The following is an 18,616-nucleotide window of genomic DNA, read 5'->3' as shown; positions in this document are numbered from 1 at the left end:
GCAGAAGGATCAAGAACCAGAAGCCACCAATTCAAGGTGATTGGCCAAAGAAGCAACAGTCATGTGAGGAAAAACTTTTCTTTTTCAACACAGCGAGTGCCCTGCCCGAGAGGGTGGTGGAGGCAGATTCATTTGAGAAGGATTCGAAAATTACATAAAGAGAAATAATTTGCAGCTTATGGATGATGAGTCGCTCCTGCAGAGAACCAGCAGAGACACAATGTGCTGAATGTCCTTCTTCTTCGACTGTACATGAAATTATTTTGGGCTGACCCAATCTGGTTCCAAATGAATATGGGAGGCCAGTTGTGCAAAATGAAGAAATTATGCAGTATACAATGACATTTTAAGGTTGGGGTCAAAGTACATTTCTTTTTTTTTTAAATAGAGTACCCAATTCATTTTTTCCAATTAAGGGGCAGTTTAGCGCGGCCAATCCACCTACCCTGCATATCTTTGGGTTGTGGGGACGAAACCCACACAAACACGGGGAGAATGTGCAAACATCACATGGACAGTGACCCAGAACCTGGATCGAACCTGGGACCTCGGCGCCATGATGCAGCAGTGCTAACCACTGTGCCACCATGCTGCCCTATTAAATTTACTTTGACCCGAAAGTGGTGACAATAGGGAGAACAGGAAAGGATTTATATTTTTCGAAAGTTAAGTTTCATCGAGTGCCTAAGGACAATGGAACCAAAGGTGAAAGAGAAAAAGGTTATTTAAGGACAGATGTTGAGATGTGTTGGTGGTGGCAATGTGAGACCTCCTGGAGTACAGCTTGGTGTTAGAATAAGAAATTGTGAAGATGCCAAATTTTAAGTAGCCGATTCAGCCAATGCCAGAAAAGTGTCTGCATTCCAGAAAGGAAGGTTTTGAAATTTCTTGAATTTCCACAGCAGAGTATGAACTATGAACCATACAAAGAACAAAAAAAAACAAAGAACAATACAGCACAGGAACAGGCCCTTCAGCCCTTCAAGCCTGTGCCGATCACATGTCCTATCTAGACTAACTTCCTGTATCCTTCTATACCCCGTCTGTTCATGTGCCTATCCAGGTAAGTCTTAAAGGTCGCTAACGTATCTGCCTCAACCACCTCACTTGGCAGTGCATTCCAGGCCACCACCACCCTCTGTGTAAAAAAACTTCCTCCGCACATCTGTACTGAACCTATCCCCCCCTCCCTCACCTTGAACCTGTGCCCCCTTGTTATTGTAATTTCCGCCCTGGGAAAAAACCTCCAAATGTTCACCCTATCTATACCCCTAATAATTTTATAAACTTCTATCAGGTCGCCCCTCAGCCTCCGTCTCTCTGGGGAGAACAATCCCAGTTTATTAATTCTCTCCTCATAGCTAATACCCTCCATACCAGGCAATATCCTGGTAAACCCTTTCTGTACTTTCTCCAAAGCCTCCACATAGTGCAGTGTCCAAAATTGGACAAAGTATTCCAAATGTAGCCTAATCAACGTTCTATATAGTCGTAACATAATTTTCGAGTTTTTATACGCGATACCATGTCCTATGAAGGCAAGCATGCCATATGCTTTCTTCACCACCATTTCCACCTGTGCTGCCACTTTTAAGGATCTATGGACCTTCACGCCCAGATCTTTCTATGTCTCTATGCTCCTGATGGTTCTGCTGTTTATTTTATAGTTCCCACCTGAATTGGATCTACCAAAATCCATCACCTTGCATTTGTCCGGGTTAAATTCCATCTGTCATTTCTCTGCCCAATTTTGCAGCCTATCTTGTTGTATTGTCTGACAATCTTCATCACTATCCGCAACTCCTACAATCTTAGTATCATCCGCATACTTGCTAATCAGACCCGCTACGTTTTCTTCCAAGTCATTTATGGGGCCTCACGGTAGCATGGTGGTTAGCATCAATGCTTCACAGCTCCAGGGTCCCAGGTTCGATTCCCGGCTGGGTCACTGTCTGTGTGGAGTCTGCACGTCCTCCCTGTGTGTGCGTGGGTTTCCTCCGGGTGCTCCGGTTTCCTCCCACAGTCCAAAGATGTGCGGGTTAGGTGGATTGGCCACGCTAAATTGCCCGTAGTGTAAGGTTAATGGGGGGATTGTTGGGTTACGGGTATACAGGTTACGTGGGTTTAAGTAGGGTGATCATTGCTCGGCACAACATCGAGGGCCGAAGGGCCTGTTCTGTGCTGTACTGTTCTATGTTCTATATATATTATAAAGAGCAGAGGTCCCGCAGTGATCCCTGCGGAACACCGCTCGTTACAGACCTTCAGTCGGACAAACACCCTTCCACTGATACCCTCTGTCATCTATGGCCAAGCTAGTTCTGGATCCATCAATCCATCTACAAGCATGATGTGCACCAGGATGTATCACATTAAGCCACATAAACCGGAACTGACATCAAAAGAAGAAACAGATTTGGAATTACTTGATACTTAAAGGGTTACGTGTAATGTTCAATAGAAAAAAAATAGGACAACCGTGCAATGCCTAATATCTACTCTCAGCTACTGACAATGCAGTGTACTGTACACATCCTGAAATGAATCAAACACTTGAATCAATAAGGCTGTCAACCTATTTAACTGTAACTTCCAGTTCCATCCGCTTTATTTGACTGGATTCACAAAACATAACTCCCATTCATGAAACACAGGCGTATATTATTTTCTCTCATTTGGTAATGTTCTACCGCTTCATTAGAACACATTTGTGGAATCCTGCTTTTTTTCTACCAAATGAAGGAGATTGTTCAATTGAATAATTACTGTAAAATGTGATATATTCTTATACTAATTGAACTTGCTTTGCAGTGAAAACCTAAGTCATCCAGTGCTTCTGACAATCCATTTCAGCTGTTAATCATCCTCTATAAATAAATACTTCCTAATATTTATTCAAAATTTGCCTTTCACAACCTTGGAATTACACCTTCTTGTTTGTTGCCCTGACATCTATGTTGGGGTGGTATATCGAAGATGCGGGGCCTGCTTAATGTGGACAACAGTTAACCTGAAATGGAAAGTGTTCCATTTCTCATCACTAATATACCTCTCATTGATTAACAACTGAAGAGGGTGCACAGTAGCGTGCATACCTCTGCCATGTGGTGCTAGCTCAATGCTATTACAATTATGCAGCTCTTCCTTTAGACTTTTCCCATCCTAATTGATGCTCTGTAACTACAATGCTAAAAAAATAAATATTTTTGTTAAGAGGAAGCTTCAATCCAATTCACATCCAACAATTCTGCTCTGAAAACTCTGCTCACATTATGATCATTGTAACGAACTGTCCTGCAGCAGCTGAGACAATCCAAAAATAAATCAATAAATTCTAAATAAAACAACCCACAACATTGTTTTTTAAAGTCAATTCACCCCACTTCCCAATATTTACAGATCCCAAATTCCAGGACCAGATCTGTATCTTTATCAAAAACTAAATCAGTTCTTCATTGGGCCACACCCTATCTTGATACCAGATTCTATTGAAATCTATTAGTTTTTTTTTAAATAAATATTTTTATTCCAAACGTAACAAAACTGAGATAGAATTTAGATAGAGAAATACAGCACAGAACAGGCCCTTCGGCCCACGATGTTGCGCCGAAATTTTGTCCTAGGTTAATCATAGAATTTTGGACAATTTTTCATGGCCAATCCACCCAACCTGCACATCTTTGGACTGTGGGAGGAAACCGGAGTACCCGGAGGAAACCCACGCAGTCACGGGGAGGATGTGCAGACACCACACAGACAGTGACCCAAGTCGAAATCGAACTTGGGACCCTGGAGCTGTGAAGCAATTGTGCTATCCACAATGCTACCGTGCTGCCCTTAAGAAGTTAACCTACACTCCATTATTCTACCCTAATCCAAGTACCTATCCAATAGCCGCTTGAAGGTCCCTAACTTTTCCGACTCAACTACTACCACAGGCAGTGCATTCCATGCCCCCACTACTCTCTGGGTAAAGAACCTACCTCTGACATCCCCTCTATATCTTCCACCATTTATCTTAAATGTATGTCCCCTTGTAATGGTGTGTTCCACCCGGGGAAAAAGTCTCTGACTGTCTACTCTATCTATTCCCCTGATCATCTTATAAACCTCTATCAAGTCGCCCCTCATCCTTCTCCGTTCTAATGAGAAAAGGCCTAGCACCCTCAACCTTTCCTCGTATGACCTACTCTCCATTCCAGGCAACATCCTGGTAAATCTCCTTTGCACCTTTTCCAAAGCTTCCACATCCTTCCTAAAATGAGGTGACCAGAACTGCACACAGTACTCCAAATGTGGCCTGACCAAGGTTTTGTACAGCTGCATCATCACCTCACGGCTCTTAAATTCAATCCCTCTGCTAATGAACGCTAGCACACCATAGGCCTTCTTCACAGCTCTATCCACTTGAGTGGCAACTTTCAAAGAACTATGAACATAGACCCCAAGATCTCTCTGCTCCTCCACATTGCCAAGAACCCTACCATTAACCCTGTATTCCGCATTCAGATTTGTCCTTCCAAAATGGACAACCTCACACTTGTCAGGGTTAAACTCCATCTGCCACTTCTCAGCCCAGCTCTGCATTCTATCTATGTCTCTTTGAAGCCGACAACAGCCCTCCTCACTATCCACAACTCCACCAATCTTCGTATCATCTGCAAATTTACTGACACACCCTTCAACTCCCTCATCCAAGTCGTTAATGAAAATCACAAACAGCAGAGGACCCAGGAACAAGTCCAACTCATATAAACCATCAGAACAATCAAATGTAGTGTAGTTTGTCATTTTCCGTTAGAAAAAAACTAACAGTAACACCCCCTAAAGAGGAGAGAAGGAAGAGAAGGAAAAGAAGGGAGCCCCCTCCCCCTCTCTTCCTCTCAGCTTCTGGCCACAAACTGGTCCTTAAAGATAGCACTGAACTGTTCCACATGGAGCGGAACCCTTCCTCCTACCCTCTGATGGCACATCTAATTTTTTCCAACCTGAGAAATTCTGTCAAGTCCGCAAGCCAGTCCAAGACCCTAGGTAGTGCTGCCGACCTCCATCCGAGCAAAATTCAACACCGGGCTATCAGGGAGGCGAAGGCCAAGACATCGGTCCCCTTCCCCGCAAAAAGCAGCGGCAGCTCCGACACCCCAAATACTGCCACCAGCGGACATGGCTTCATTCTACCCCTACGATCTCAGACATGATCTTGAAGAACGAGGTCCAGAACCTGATAAATTTTGGACAGGATCAGAGTGGTTCGCCAGTCCCCTCTGGCACCTTTCGCACCTATTCTCCACCCTAGGGAAGGACCGACTCATGCGCACTCTAGTCAGGTGCATCCGATGTACCACCTTAAGTTGTATCAGGCTCAGCCTGGTGCAAGAAGAGGTGAAATGCACTTTGTACAAAATCTCACTCCAGGCCCTTCTCTTCCAGCTCGGGTCCCCAATTCCTCCTCCCACCTCCTCTTTGTTTCGTCCAACAGGGCCCATACCTTCTCCAGCAACCGCCCATACATATTTGATATCCTCCCTCCTCCCAATTCATCCCGAGATAGCATCTAATCCAGCACCTCATCCAGTAGTGTAGGTTTTGGTAGCTGGGGGAACGCAGAGACCCCCTCTACGAAGGAAGTCCTGTTTCTGCAGGTATCTGAACGCGCTCTTTCTCGAGAGTTGAAATTTCTCCATCAGCTCCTCCACCCCCGCAAATCTACCTTCCATAGAACATAGAACAGTACAGCACAGAACAGGCCCTTCGGCCCTCGATGTTGTGCCGAGCCATGATCACCCTACTCAAACCCACGTATCCACCCTATACCCGTAACCCAACAACCCCTCCCTTAACCTTACTTTTTAGGACACTACGGGCAATTTAGCATGGCCAATCCACCTAACCCGCACATCTTTGGACTGTGGGAGGAAACCGGAGCACCCGGAGGAAACCCACGCACACACGGGGAGGACGTGCAGACTCCGCACAGACAGTGACCCAGCCGGGAATCGAACCTGGGATCCTGGAGCTGTGAAGCATTTATGCTAACCACCATGCTACCGTGCTGCCCACATAAAGATCCCAGAACCTCTCGGCACCCTCCCCTCTCATCCATAAGATATAGGAGCAGAATTAAGCCACTTGGCCCATCAAGTCTGCTTTGCCATTCAATCATGGCTGATATTTCCTCATCCCCATTCTCCTGCCTTTTCCCCATAACCCCTGATCCCCTTATTAATCAAGAGCCTATCTATCTCTGTCTTAAAGACACTCAGTGATTTGGCCTCTACAGTCTTCTGCGGCAAAGAGTTGCACAGATTCACCACCCTCTGGCTGAAGAAATTCCTCCTCATCTCTGTTTTAAAGGATCATCCCTTTCGTCTGAGATGGTGTCCCTTGGTTCTAGTTTTTCCGACAAGTGGTAACATCTTCTCCACGTCCACTCTATCCAGGCCTCGCAGTATCTTGTAAGTCTCAATAAGATCCCCTCTGATCCTTCTAAACTCCAATGAGACCATCAAGTTCTTCATTCCAGGGATCATTCTTGTGAACCTCCTTTGGACCCTTTCCAAGGCCAGCACATCCTTCCTTAGATACGGGGCCCAAAACTGCTCGCAACATTTTGTATGTTGCATCCATCCTTGATGGAATGAATCTGTGGTTACAACATATTGGCGGATTACGGGCATGTCCCCCGGTTTGAAATGTAGCCCAAATTGGTTCTATATTCTCAGCGATGCCACCACCACTGGGCTTGTCGCGAACCTGTCCGGCGAGAATGGAAGAGGGGCAGTAAGCCGAGCCGCAAGGATGGTGCTACATGAGATCTCCTCCACCTGGATCCACTCCGACTCCATTCCCCAAACCATCCCTTCACCTTTTCAATGTTTACTGCCCAGTAGTAAAACATTAGGTTTCATAATGCTAGACCTCCTGATCGCTGTCTCGTCTGCACGCGGCTCTACGAATCCTGGACATCTTCGCTGTCCGTACAAAGTCCAAAATTAATTTACCCACTTAAGTAAAGAAGGGCCTGGGGAGGATGATCGGAAGCGATCAAAATACAAAGAGGAATCTTGGCAAGCCGTCCATTTTGATTGTCTGCACTCTCCCCGACAGGGAGTGTGGGAGTGCATCACGTCTCCTCAGGTCCTCCCTCACCCCTCCACCAAGTAGCCACGTTCAATTTGTGTAGCCAGGCCCAGTTATGTGCCACCCAGATCTCTAGGTATCTAAACTCGGTTTGTGCAAGCTTGAACGGCAGTGCCCCTAACTCTGCCTCTGGGGATTTAACGGGAATATCTCACTCTTGCTAAGGTTCGTCTTGTTACCTGAGAAGTTCCAAACTCCCTCAGCAATTCCATTATCTTTCCCATGCATGCTAGGGGGTCAGACACATAGAGCAGATCATCTGCATAGAGGGATACTCTATGCTCGCTGCCTACCATTTCAATGCCTCCCCACTTGAAAGAAAAAAATGGAAGAACCGGACCTGAAAGGGCCCCACAGCCATAAACCCTTTCTCCCCATCCAAAGTCGCCTATACCGGAGGGGAAGAAAAAGGGGAAAATAAATAAATGAAAAGGCCAAAAATGAGTCCACTTCAATCAGCTGAATTATCCCAGGCATATGGTTCAACCCTGGAACCACAAACAGCAAAGCCTTGAAGTACTGTATATAACAAAATACACATGTAACAGAACACAGCACTCAGCTCACTCCCAGCCCATTTTTCCGTATGAAGTCATTTGCCTCTTCCAGTGTATTAAAGAAATCCTCTCTTATGTAATCCAAAGTTTCACCGGGTATAACATTCCGAACGGGATATTATTCATAAATAACATTGTCTTCGCATTGTTGAATGCCACACGCCTTTTTGCGAGGTCGAACCCGATGTCCTGATATATGTGGACAGAGTATCCTTCCAAGTTACAGGACCATGTGGTCCTCGTCCATTTCAAAGTGTGCTCCTTGTCCTGGAATTTGTGAAGGCGGACAATCACTGCCCGCGGCAGTATCCCAGTTCTCAGCTTCTGGTGCAGCGACCAATGGGCTCGGTCCACCTTGGGGGGTTTGGTGAAGACCCCCTCACCAACTATAGCTCCCAAGCATCTTTGACACATACTTGGAGGGGTTCTTTGCTTTGATGCCCTCCCGTAATCCGACGATCCATATGTTCTGCCACCTGGACCTATTCTCCTGGTCATCTGCTCCGGCCTTTAGGATTTTTTGAGCCGCTGCCAGTATCTCAATTTCTGCCTCCAATGAGGCAATTAGTTTGTCGCGTTCGAAGACCGCCTTCTCCGTTTCCTGGATTGTCGCATCTTGCAATTCCAGCCGCTGTTCCACCCTGATCAGTGATGTGTGAAGTAGTACTACCGCCGCCTCGATCTCAGTGACCAGACCTTCCTTCGCCACCTGTCTGCGCCTCTGGAACTTACCCGGGATAAAAGCCATCAGCTTCTCCGTGAAGGACAAGGAGGGCATCGGCGTCGATGACTTGGTGCAGTCCACCATGTTCCTCCAAGACCAGAACGGCTCCTCCAAGACCAGAGTGGAGAGTTTTCTTAGGTTTTTATTCCTTTCGACTTTTGCTGTCACCAGCTGACATTTCACATCACAGAGCTGTTGAAGAGGATCAAGTTAATCCATCCCTTTCCAGTGGCATTGCCCATTTTCGGGGAGGGCAAAATTCAGGTCTTGAAGTGGGAGCCACCCAGCGTGTGGCCGCATACTCCCATGTCCATGGCTGGCATCAGAAGTTCTATCCATTCATTTTGAACTTATATTGTTCAGAAATAATAGTAATAATAATAGCACTTATTGTCACGAGTAGCCTTCAATGAAGTTACTGTGAAATCCCCCTAGTCGCCACATTCTTGCACCTGTTCGGGGAGGCTGGTACGGGAATTGAACCCGCGCTGTTGGCATTGTTCTGTATTACAAGCCAGCGTTTTAGTCCACTGTGCTAAACCAGCCCCTACATGCTAAACCAGCTCCTATAGAAACAGAGAAACAAACACACGGGTAAAAGTATTACCTCTGCTCACCTTCAGTGGCGGAGGTTTTAACATGCAATCAGTGTTGTTTTGAAAGCAAGCAAGGCCACTAATTTGTACACAGCAAGCACCTACAGACAATGAGGTAAATGACCAATACATAGTTTTTTTGAAGGTGTTGACTTGAAGGAGGAATGTCGTCTACGATACTGAGAGAACTCCACTAGTTTAGCTTTCAGAAGTGTCATAGAGTCTTTACAATCCATCTAGGGAGGCAAACAAAACCTCAATTTAACACCTTATCCTAAAGACAACATTGCTGACAGCCTCAAGCACAGTCAGTATTACACTCAAGTACCAATCTAGCTTAGGTATTTTATTCGCTGGAGTAGGACTCCTGGTTTGGACAAGAGAGTGTTACCACTAGGTGAAGACAACACTTTAACACTTTAAAATGTGTTGTGAAGATGTATCAATGTTTAATTGCTGTAGTGTTACCTTCTTTTATGGAAATTATTTATGGCAATATTTTACCTCAATTTACCTCAATTGAAAGGTCAATTCCCTGTGACTGACCTTTCAAGGTACCCACTACATAACGTTAACTAATAAAAGTTCAATAATTTACCTACATCCTTAGGTGCTTTGGACATGGTATAATAAAATGCACATTAAACTAGAATGTCACTTAGAATTTTAAGAGTTAGATCCTATATGTGCGATCAAAATAGGATGATTGTACAACATCTTGACCTCTCCGCAGACTACTGATTTTGCAACGCACTGAACACATCCTGCAATCAAACATTATACTTAAGAATGTCCAAACCAAGTTCCTGAAAAATTTATGTTGAACATGTCTGAAATGAAATGCATTCTCTCTCTCCTTAGTACACATCAAAAGGACTTCACCCAGTTTTATATACAACCAAAAGGTCTCCTCAGGTAATTTCTCATTCAATTATGAAGATTCCAAGCTTAGATCAATACTCCTCAGAATATTTCCTTTATATTAGAACTTGACCTTGTTACTATCCTTCACATTCCAGCCTACTTGTTTTGAGATGATCAGAGCTATACTGATTTAGCAACAGCCCAGCATTCCATTTACTCTACTTACTGCTACGTCATATTGTTGAGGCAGAGTGACCAATGAGCCAACTAACAGCCCAAGATTATCTCAAGTTGCACTGATGCAAAATCTGTCCTAACCAGATAGTATACAAGCCTCGGTTTTCTTTTCAATACTTAGTACCTTGCACTGATTCAACTGAACCTCATGTGCCATTGATTAGTAGGTACGGAGCCCATAAAATTCTCTTTCTACAACCGTTGCTGTGTCCATCAAATCGACATATCCTTTTTTCTTAGAATCCACTTTGCGTTGAGGCTGCACTTGCAGATCATTTAAGCATCAAGGAGCCAGAGATGTCAGTACAGAGCCCTGGGACAACCCACTCATAAGAGCATATTTTAACTGGCAGACCAGCCTAGCAGGAATGAAGCAAAAGTTCCCTAAAAATTAGAATGCTAAAAGCATATCTTCCATTCTTGCTTCAATCCAAATGGCCACAATTTTGCCCAGGCCTTAATGAGGATACATCTGCACTTGCACAGGCTGAAGCCTAATAACATATGCACTTACGCTGTATATAAAAGTACCCTCAGTTGTTACAAATCAAAATCATGTCATACTCTTGATATTCAGTGACCTTAGCTTTAGGTCTAAACTGGTGCACGTCAGGTACAGTAATGAAAACTTCTGAGACAGCGTGGCTCAAAAACATAGAGAGTGCTCTTTTTTCATAAGTGTGCTTACAGAATGGTATTGTTATGGGCCAGGGTTTAGAAAACTCCAAAGTATATTATAGAGTTCACCTGACCTACAACTGTTTATTGATTTTGGTTACGATGAGCACAAAGGCCTCCCTTTCAGGTGTTCTTCAGCAGAGGCCTTAAGCACTTTTAATCAAAAACAAAGTTTATTCTACGAATTTAACATTTTTATAAACACACACAGTAAGCATTTTTATCAACCACCAACATAAATACCCCACACAACTACAGTACTCCATGTATAACCCTTAATAAATTCTCCCTTTAGGTGTTCCAATTTGATAACAAGAACCCATAGACCAGAAAGCCCTTTTCAAAGCTGTGGCCCAGCACACAAGACCTGGTATGCATGCTCCTTTCCAAAATAGCAGGTTTGAATTTCTTCCAGAAAACAGTTATTTCTGTTCAGGTTATCAAGCAGTCTGGAAACAGCTTTTCAAATGCAGATAGAGAAAAAAACCTTCTTTCAACCTGTGCAGAACAAAACTAGTTCAAACACAAAGCTTCAGCCACACAATGAGAACACTGATGCCATGTGATAAGACAAAAACATTTTGGAAAGGGGCACTCCCATGACAGTATTGATAAAGATGTGACATGGGAACGATTTGAGGTGCCAGGGAAAATGTACTGACATAATTAGATTGAAAAAGGGGAAATTTAGTTAGTCAATAGTGGATCTCAAGGTTTGAGGAATTAACAGTACATTCACTGGGTTTGAACAGGGTTAAAGAGCTAATGTACACATTACTTAGCTCTTCTGCACTGCTCACAAACAAAATTTCAAAATTTGCCGATAAAACAAAACATGGAAGTGTAATAGACAGTCAGGAAGATATAGTAATAGACTTCACGAGGACAAAAGCAGGTTAGTGGAAAGAATGGACACAAATCAGATGAAATTCGATGAGGATAAATGAGCGATAATACATTTTGATAGGAAGAATGAGAGATTAATACAAGCTAAATTATACAGTTTTAAGAGGGATGCAAGAAAAGAGTAATACCCAAAGTTGTCTGTGCACTAACTGTTGAAGGCGGAAGACAGGTTAACAACATGTTTGGTATCCTGTGGGTTATAGAGTACAAAGGCAGGAAGCCATGCTAAACACAAGTTTGGTCCCAACTGGAAGAGAGTATCTAATTCACATTTTTGGATATTGTGAAGGCATTAGAGAGAATTACGAGAATGATTCCAGGGGTGAGAGAATTACAATGACTTTGATAGACTGGAGAGGTTAGCCTACTTTGCACTAATCTAAGAGAAGATTAATAGAAGTGATTACTTTAGAGTAAATGAAGATAAACTGTTTCCAATGTCTGAAGAGTCAATAACCACAGGGCATGGACTTAAGGGCAAGGCCCTGAAGTGACATAAGAAAAACATTCTTTACACAACAAGTGGTTAGGATTTCTAAATACCCTGCCTGATGGACTGCTGGATACAGATTCAATAGTAAAATTCAAAAAGGAATTGGATAATTACTGAAAGGAGAAAAATGTAAGGATGTGGGTAAAGAGCAGAGGGGTGCGACTAACTGGATTGCTCTTCGAAAGAACCAGCACAGATCTATTGAGTCGTTTCGGCACTTGCTGTGCTGTAAGCAATTAAGAAAGCAAATGGCATGTTAGCCTTTATTGCAAGGGGTTTAGAATACAAGAATAAAAACGCCTTGCTGCAATTGTACAGGAATTTGGTAAGACCATATCTATGTGTAGTTTTGGTCTCCGCATTTAAGAATGGATATATATGAATTGGTGGCAGTCCAATGAAGGCTCTCTATATTGATCCCTGGATTGAGAGGGTTGACTGATTGTGAAAGGTAAGTAAATTGGGCTTATATTCTCTGGCATTTAGAAGAATGAGAGGCGACACATTGAAACCTACAAAATTCCAAAGGCCTTGACATGGCAATTACTGATTGTTTTATCTGCAATATGCCTCACCTCAATGGATGTCCCAGCCTCCAACCTGAAGTTAACTGAAGTTGGACTGCCACCCCTAAAAAGAGTCCCTACCCCTTCTGGTGCAGGCAATCATGTTTGGAGCAAATGGAGGTTTCACCCTAAGGAAGACCCACAGAAACTGATCCCATTTCCCAGGCCATCTGCTGAAATACTCCAGAGTTACATTAGGTGTTCAATTTTGGTAAATATTGTTTTCATATATTCAGACTCTTTATGTGAGAATAAAGCACAGTTAATCCTATTTTCCAAGAGTGCTTCCATAATTTCCATCCATCCATGCAATGAGGCGGGCACCCACTGGTATTCCATTGAATGTCGAGCCAGAATTCACAGCCAGAGCTCTGAAGTGGGTTTGAAACCTACACATTTTGACTCAGAGGCAGGCCTGCTACTAAGCCAAAAGCTTGCTCCAATTAGTGGAATGAAAACTAATAATCTTCAAACTACTTCCCAACTTTTAGAAGTGATAGCCTTCTGATATAGTTTGCACTGTCTACTTCTCACAAAGACACCCCCATGATTTCGGCAATACAGGGGATTGTTCCAAAATTAATTTTACACAATTTTCTTTTCCACTTGTTTACATTATTTAATCATGCTCTTCAAGCATGACTGGACAGTTCTTAATACTTGAGCCATCCCTTTTTCTAAATTTAAACTTTTATCCACACCACCACCACCACCAAGATTTTTAAAATAATGATGCTGATATGATTTACCTACTGCCAGTAGAGAAAACTGAACCAAAATCAAACTGCATTCTACCATGTTACTTATCTGACACTCAGACGTTTGTTGCTATAATTTTGTGATGGTGATTAGCCTGGGACTATTTCATCATCCTCGATCACAGTGGAACCATAGCAGTTTTTGCCCCATTCGGATATCTAATTGTTTCGCTTATTCAGCCATATACAATTATCAATTCTGCCTACAGTAACATGTTGTTCACATTTTCCATTGCAAATATTTGCAGGAGTGAGCAAAATAAGGAGAGATCAAGGATTGGTATCTCTGTATGTACGCAAATGATATTTGCGTAGGAGTCTTTGAATAACTGCATGCATCTCTAAATTCATACATCAGTGTGCAGCTGTCTCTAGAAGTCTGTGAGAGCATGCATAATAGCTAAGCAAGTCTTTGCTTGTGCCAGCCTTTAAATGTGTATATAACCATGTCAACATAGAATCCCGACAGTGCAGGAGGCCATTCAGCACATCGAGTCTTGAACGACTGTCTGAAAGAGCACCCCACCTCGGCCCATTTCCACAACCCCACCTAACTTGCACACCTTTGAACTGTGGGAGGAAACTGGAGCACCCAAAGGAAATCAACGCAGACAAGGCAAGAACACAAAGTCCGCAGCCACTAAAGGCCAGAATTGAACCTGGGTTCCCGGCACTGTGAGGCAGCAGTGCTAACCACTGTGCCATTGTGTCGCAATGTGTGTCTTTTCAAAGTCTCTGCAATCTGTGCACATTAGTGTAGTTACTCAGTCTGTGCACATGCGTCTCTACACATGTGCATATCCTGATGACAGTCTGTGTAAAAGTTGCTCAATGTGAACATTTGTGTCTATCTCTTGCTGTTGTCATATGAACCAAAATGGATCTAAATGGGGCGGCACAGTGGTTACCACTGCTGCCTCACAACACCAGTGACCCGGGTTCAATTCCAGCCTTGGGTGACTATCTGGGTGGAGTTTGCAATTTATCCCCGCCTGCATGGGTTTCCTCCAGATGCTCCAGTTTCTTCCCACAGTGCAGGTTAGGTGGATTGGCCATGCTAAATTGCCCCTGTGTGTCCAAAGATGTGCAGGTTAGGTGGGTTAGGGCAAGGGAGTGGGCCTAAGTCGGGCCCACTTTCAGAGGGCTGGTGCACACTCGATGGGCTGAATAGTCTGTTTCTGCACTGTAGGAATGCTATGGTTCTATGGTTAAAAATAAAAGATCATTTGTGCATTGTACTGCTGGGCAGAAGGCTGTGGTCAGGATCAAAAATTTCTACTGTGATAAGGAGAGACAGCTTGCCGAGAATGAAAGTGGCATCACTGACTGAGTCTTTGAAAGATTCAAATCATTAAGAGCCATACCCATCTCAAACCAATATCAGGAATATGCGATTTATGTACTCACACTGACCTGTGCTCTCCTACATGGGAGGTTGCCAATCACAAACTCAGGATAGAACAGTGTAGGAGGGGCAAGTACATAAACCACATTCCTGGATACACTTTGGCTACAGAAACTTGAAACCTGAATAGGCAGTGAAACAAAGGTATTTAATCAATAAAACATAGCACTCCTTAACTCGCATCTATCTTTCTATTTAAATTATTTTACTGCTCCTGAAGGTGTTGGCAGTATTTCAGGGCATGGTTACAATATCACTGGCTACTTTCCAGTCCTTCTCCCATGTGGCCATTTGGATAGTCTGGACAGTGAATGTTGGCAGGATGTTCAGCTATTGGGAGGTACCATACAGCCATGCCCAATCCTGTCCTTGCTTAATGTTCACATCCAAACATTTTTGAACAGAAGTCATTACAAGTTGGAACCATGGCACCAATACGGATTTTAACTCTCCAAATGAAATCAGATAATGCAGTTAAGGCCACAAGATAAACATGGAACTTTCCGATTCGTTTTGCACCAGGTAATGCATTTACTGTCTAGCGCCAAAGGCAAGACTTGCAGTCTAATCAGAGTGTGTAGAAATACATAGCTGAATTTGTTGCTTTTAACACCTTTGTGAAGCAACTTGGAGACATGTTTCTATATTAAAGACATTAAAGCTGTTGAATAACAAACTGCAACAGGTCAATTACTAAGTGACTGTGCTGGGGTTTTTTTGGGAAAAAGCCTTTGCACATAGCCGCTAAAATCTCCAGGAATTAGCAGGGAGACAGATAAAATTTTCATAGTATTCTTATCTCCAAACAATCAAAACATCATTAGCATTTCTAGCCCAGAATTCAATAAAATCCCTTGGTTTCACAAGCAATTATTTAGAGACATTTCCCCAAAAGATTCCCATGAATTATGTGCAGCTGGTCTCATCTAAGAATCCTGAATTGGCAGCATCCTAACATGCAGAACATTGATACAGTCGAGTATTTGCATAGAAATACAAATTTACTAAAGATATGATCAACATGTATATACACACACATCCCAACAGGGAGTTATTGGATAATGATCAGAAGCAAGGGGGTAAATCTTCTGGTCCCGCCCACCACGACAATCATTGCGGGCAGGAGAAACAGATTGGATTGGATTGGATTGGTTTTATTGTCAAGTGTACCGAGGTACAGTAACAAGTATTGTTCTGCATACAGTCCAGACAGATCATTCCACATATGAAAGTAAAAACATAAGGCACACATAAACACACAATGTAAATACATTGACACAGGCATCAGGTGAAGCATACAGAAGTGCAGTACTACTCAGTACAGAAGGTGTGTGAAGAGATCAGAACAGTCCATAAGAGGGCCGTTGAGGATTCCGGTAACAGCGGGGAAGAAGTTGTTTTTCAATCTGTTGGTGCGTGTTCTCAGACTTTTGTACTCCTGCCCGATGTAAGAAGTTGGAAGAGTGAATACTCCGGGTGGGAGGGATCTTAGATTATGCTGCCCGCTTTCCCAAGGCAGCGGGAGGTGTAGATAACAGTCAATGGATGGGAGGCAGGTTTGTGTGATGGACAAGGCTGTGTTCACATCTCTCTGTAGTTTCTTATGGTCTTGGGCCGAGCAATTGCCGTACCAAGCTGTGATGCAGCCAGATAGAATTCTATGGTGCTTCTGTAAAAATTGGTAATAGTCAATGTCGGCATGCCAAATTTCCTTAAGTTTCCTGAGGAGAAAGTATAGGCTCTGTTGTGTTTTCTTGGTCTAGCATCGACTTGGGTGGAGCAGAACAGATTGTTGGTGATGTGCACATCTAGGAATTTGAAGCTGTCAACCATCTCCACCTCTGCACCATTGATGCAGACAGGAGGCAATACTTTGCTACCTGAAGTCAATAACCAGTTCTTTAGTTTTGCAACATTGAGGGAAAGATTGTTATTACACCACTCCACTAGGTTCTCTATCTCTCTCCAGTACTCTGACTCGTCATTGATCGAGATCCGACCCACCAGGACTGCGTCATCCGCAAACGGAGGTGAAAGATCCATTAACCTCTGGCTGGAATTTCTGGTCCCGGGGCAGGAAAGTCCTGCCAAAATATTTTACTCCATAACCCATACACACTTAAGCAAATTGTGGCACCCAATGTTTGCCCCAACTTACATCCACCAATCCAGCAAAGGGGACCTTCAGAATGATTCAGTGAACACTTAGATACATATCCAATGAGGCAGAGAGCCAATTAAATATTTATTTCCAGATATGTACATTTTTTTTCTTTATTCTTTCATGGGATGTGAGCAGCACAGGCAAGTCATATTTGCTGCCCGTCCCTATTTGCCCTCAAATTGCGACCATGTTCCCGGCTCCTAATCACAGCCACCAAATCATGCTGGAGAGTGAGTATGCCTGGTGTCAGGAAAGAGCAGAACCTAGCTGAGTTACGAGGTCTGCAAAATCAAATACTCTGTGTTTCAGCTCACAAATGAAGAATGACATCTTGAAAAGGCTACTGGAGGCGAGTTGGTGCTCACAGAATTGTAACCCATCAAGAGTCAGCAGCTTCAACAGAGGGGAAGAAATAAACTCTGAACTTGTGTATTGGGCTTGAGATTTTCCAGCTCAAGACATTTGTGTTCTGTATGTTGCAGATTTTCTATACAGCACATGTTTTTGGACCCTCTGATGGGACACTCGTCCTAATCTCTTCCACGAAAAAAAGTTGATGAGTGCTTTAAATAAACTTTATGGGGGGAAGGGATGGTTGCTGCAATCACCAAGGACATAACCATAAAGCAGACAGAAGTGACATCAGCAAATCTATGTTTAGGAGATGCTTGCTGCTGCTGGCTGGTTTAGCATCTACGACACTCTATAAAAGGACATACAACAGCCATCATTAATAAATATATATATAAACAATAATGCTAGAGTGATCATCAAGTACAGCTTTAATGAAATTCCTTTATTTCTTTACAGATATGATGGAAGGAGAATAACACTAGTCAGATCACACCTATGCAGCATTATAATTGCTTGACATTCTCCACTAATGCTTCTCAAGTACAACATTAGGGGAGGCAATAGCACAGTGGTATTGTCACTGGGCTAGTAATCCAGAGACCCAGGATAATGCTCCAGGGACCCAGGTTCAAATCATTGCAGATGGTGAAACTTGAATTCAATAAAAATCTGGAATTAAAAGTCTAATGATGACCATGAAATCATTGTCGATTGTTGTACAAACCCATCTGGTTCACTAATGTCCTTTAGAGGCGGAATTCTGCTCTTACCTTGTCTGGCCTACATGAAACCCCAGACCCACGTATGTGGTTGGCTGTCAACTGCTCACTCAAGGGCAATTAGGGATAGGCAATAAATGCTGGCACGGCTTGCGATGCCCACATCCCATGAACAAATTTTAAAAAATTATCGAGACTGCTACGACACTAACAATATTGGTTTGGATTCAGTGTTTATCATTAGAGAGCCAGAATAATCAGCCAATATTTATGATATCACAATCCGCGAACAACAGTTAATATTTACTGTATCACATTACAGCACAATACAATAAGCCAGTGTTTATCATACAACAGCCTGGCACAATAGCATAGTCATCACAGAAACATAGCCCAACAACACAAATATGCACATTATTTGCATGTCTTTGACTAACAGAAAAAAATTGCAGGAT

General features: G+C 43.2%; 1 protein-coding gene across 2 annotated transcripts in view; it reads right to left on the bottom strand.

Annotated features, from left to right (window-relative positions):
• The window catches only part of grk3 (G protein-coupled receptor kinase 3), a 408,882-nt gene that overhangs the window by 243,899 nt on the left and 146,367 nt on the right, over positions 1-18,616 (bottom strand). The gene's annotated exons all lie outside the window — the stretch shown is intronic.

This window comes from Scyliorhinus canicula, chromosome 1, assembly GCF_902713615.1.
Source record: "Scyliorhinus canicula chromosome 1, sScyCan1.1, whole genome shotgun sequence".
NCBI classification, from domain to species: domain Eukaryota; kingdom Metazoa; phylum Chordata; class Chondrichthyes; order Carcharhiniformes; family Scyliorhinidae; genus Scyliorhinus; species Scyliorhinus canicula.
Note: the sequence above shows the minus strand (reverse complement) of the source record. Positions and strands in the feature narration are given on the sequence as shown.